The sequence below is a fragment of the Paroedura picta genome, chromosome 15, assembly GCF_049243985.1.
Source record: "Paroedura picta isolate Pp20150507F chromosome 15, Ppicta_v3.0, whole genome shotgun sequence".
NCBI lineage: Eukaryota > Metazoa > Chordata > Lepidosauria > Squamata > Gekkonidae > Paroedura > Paroedura picta.
The window spans coordinates 26,895,657-26,899,263 of NC_135383.1; positions in this window are offsets into that span (position 1 = coordinate 26,895,657).

Consider the following 3,607-nt stretch of genomic DNA (forward strand, 5'->3'; position numbering starts at 1 on the left):
GCCCGGCGACGGAGAGGCGGAGGAGGACGAGGGCCACGCGGCAATACGGAACCGGAAGCCAGCGACACGCCCCTCCAGGCCACGCCCCCTCGGTGACGAGGAGAGAACAAACTTCGGGCGGGGGCAGCCACAGGAGCCGCCAAACTCGGCCTCTCCACATGTCCATGGACTACAATTCCCATGAGCCTCAGGGAAATTGTAGTCCGTAGACATCTGCTCGCCCGTCTAGGGAGGGAGGCCTGTGGTGCGAGAGCCTTGCGTTGGAGGCTAGGCCCTAGGTGGCAGTCGCCTGCGGCAGGGGTAGTCAACCCGTGGGCCTCCAGATGTTCATGGACTACAGTTCCCATGAGCCCCTGCCAGCGAATGGGAATTGTAGTCCATGAACATCTGGAGGGCCACAGGTTGACTACCCCTGGCGTGCGGTATGCATAGCCTCATGCGTGGTTAGTGGGTTATCAGAATCACACAGGGAACTGGAAGGGACCCCAGAGGGCCATCCAGTCCGCCCCCCTCACCCACACACACACACACACCTTGGGGCCCTCCTGACAGGTGCTCATCCAAGCACAAAACCACCAACCAAGGAAACTCCGCCAACCCTCCAAGGCAGCATATGCAGCCCCCGCGGTCCGAAAAGGCTTTCTAATATTTAAGTGGAACCTCCTTTCCCATCATTTGAACCCATAGCATCCAGCAAGTTGGTCCCCTCTAAAACGCCATCCAGCAAGTTGGTCCCCTCTTCCACATGTCGACCTTTTACAGTTAAGCAGAGCTCCCGTATCCCCGCTGCCCTCCTCCAAGCGACACAGACCCAGCTCTCTCAGCCGCTCCTCGTAAGCACGAATTTCCAACCCTCACCCATCCTGGTCTCCCTCCTTGGAGCACATTCCAACTTGTCAGCATCCTTCTTGAACTGCGGCACCCAGAACTGGGCACAATATTCCAAAGGAGGTCTAACCAGGGGATAATAGAGTGATGCAACAGCTTCCCTTGCTGTATGGGAGTCAGTATAAACACCAGATTTCTTTTTACATTTTTTAAAATGTTAACTTAACAAATAGAATATACAGAACAGAAAAAATAAAGAAAAATAATTTTTAGATCAATATTTAAACAGTTATGAAAGTATATGTGTAAAACTTTTCATCTGTCCTTGGATTATAACATATCTCCAGCAGCTCTCTTTGTCTCTATTATACATTTTTACTTGTTTAACAGTAACGTTGTTAGGTGCGAAGTCGTGTCCGACCCAACGCAACCCATGGACAATGATCCTCCAGGCCTTCCTGTCCTCTACAATTTCCCGGAGTCCATTTAAGTTTGCACCGACTGCTTCAGTGACTCCATCCAGCCATCTCATTCTCTGTCGTCCCCTTCTTCTTTTGCCCTCAATCGCTCCCAGCATTAGGCTCTTATCCAGGGAGTCCATCCTTCTCATGAGGTGGCCAAAGTATTTGAGTTTCATCTTCAGGATCTGGCCTTCTAAGGAGCAGTCAGGGTTGATCTCCTCTAGGACTGACTGGTTTGTTCGCCTTGCAGTCCAAGGGACTCACAAGAGTCTTCTCCAGCACCAGAGTTCAAAAGCCTCAATTCTTTGATGCTCGGCTGTCCTTATGGTCCACCTTTCACAGCCATACATTGCAACTGGGAAGAATATAGCCTTGACTAGACGCACTTTTGTTGGCAGGATGATGTCTCTGCTTTTTAGGATTTCTAGATTTGCCATAGCTTTCCTCCCTAGGAGCAAGTGTCTTTGCTGTAGTCCCATCTGCAGTGATCTTGGAGCCCTGGAAAATAAAATCTGTCACTATCTCCATTTCTTCCCCATCTATTTGCCAGGAATTGAGAGGGCCGGATGCCATGATCTTTGTTTTCTTGATGTTGAGTTTCAAGCCAACTTTTACACTCTCCTCCTTCACCCGCATCAACAGGCTCTTTAGTTCCTCTTCACTTTCAGCCATTAGAGTGGTATCATCTGCATATCTGAGGTTGTTGATATTTCTTTCTGCAATCTTGATCCCAATTTGTGATTCCTCTAACCCCGCCTTTCTCATGATGTGCTGCGCATACAAGTTAAATAGGCATGGCGACAGTATACAGCCTTGCCGAACTCCTTTCTCAATCAATTATTCCATATTCAGTTTTCACTGTTGCTTCTTGACCTGCATATAGGTTTCTCAAGAGACAAATAAGATGCTCTGGTATTCCCATCTCTTTAAGAACTTGCCACAATTTGTTGTGCTCCACACAATCAAATGCTTTAGCATAGTCAATGAAGCAGAAGTAGATGTTCTTCTGGAGCTCCCTAGCTTTCTCCATGATCCAGCATATGTTGGCAATTTGATCTCTAGTTCCGCTGCCTCTTCGAAATCCTACCTGTACTTCTGGAAGTTCTCTGTCCACATATTGCTGGAGCCTAGCTTGTAGGATGTTGAACATAACTTTGCTAGCATGAGAAATGAGTGCAATGGTGCGGTAGTTTGAACATTCTTTGGCATTGCCCTTGTTTGGGATTGGAATGTAAACTGATCTTTTCCAATCCTGTGGCCATTGTTGAGTTTTCCAAATGTGCTGGCATATTGAGTGTAGCACTTTTACTGCATCGTCTTTTAAGATTTTGAACAGTTCAACTGAAATGCTGTCACCACCACTAGCTTTATTGTTGCTCAGACTTCCTAAGGCCCATTTGACTTCACATTCCAGGATGTCTGGCTTCAGGTCAGTAACTACCCCATCGTGGTTATCAGGGATGTTAAGATTGCTCTTGTATAGTTCCTCTGTATTATTTTGCCACCTTTTAAAAAAATCTCTTCTGCTTCTGTGAGGTCCCTACCATTTTGGTCCCTTATCATACCCATCTTTGCATGAAACATTCTCTTCATATCTCCAATTTTCTTGAAAAGATCTCTGGTCCTCCCCATTCTATTGTTTTATTCTATTTGTTTGCACTGTTCATTTAAGAAACAGCAACTTAAAAAATAACAATACTTTATATGTCCACAAATTCTAAGAAGAAACCCCAGTGACTGGAAAACTGGGCTAAAATGAATAGAATAAATTTAAATAGTTTTATATGTAAAGTTCTTCATTTAGGTAGGAAAAATTAAATGCATCATTATAGGATGGGGAAGAACTGTCTTGTCAGTAGTATGTGAAAAAAGGATCTTAGTAGACCATACACTGAACATGAGGCAGCAGTGAGACTGTGGCTAAAAATGCAAACATGATTTTGGACTATATCAAAAGAAGTATATTGTCAAGATGACGCAAGGTGATGGTACTGCTTTACTCTGCTCTTTTTAGACCTCAGTTGGAGTCCTGTGTTCAGTTTTGGGCACCAGAACAGAAGAAAGATGTAGAGAAACTTGAGCGTGTCCAGAGGAGGGCTACAAAGATGGTGAGCAGTTTGGAAACCAAGTTATATGAGGAAAGGTTAAGGAAGATTAAAGAAGAAGAAGAGTTGGTTCTTATATGCTGCTTTTCTCCACCAGAAGGAGTTTCAAAGCGGCTTACAGTCACCTTCCCTTTCCCTCCCCACAACAGACAGCCTGTGTGGTAAGTGAGGCTGAGAAAGCCCTGATATTACTGAAGAAGTTGGTTCTTATAT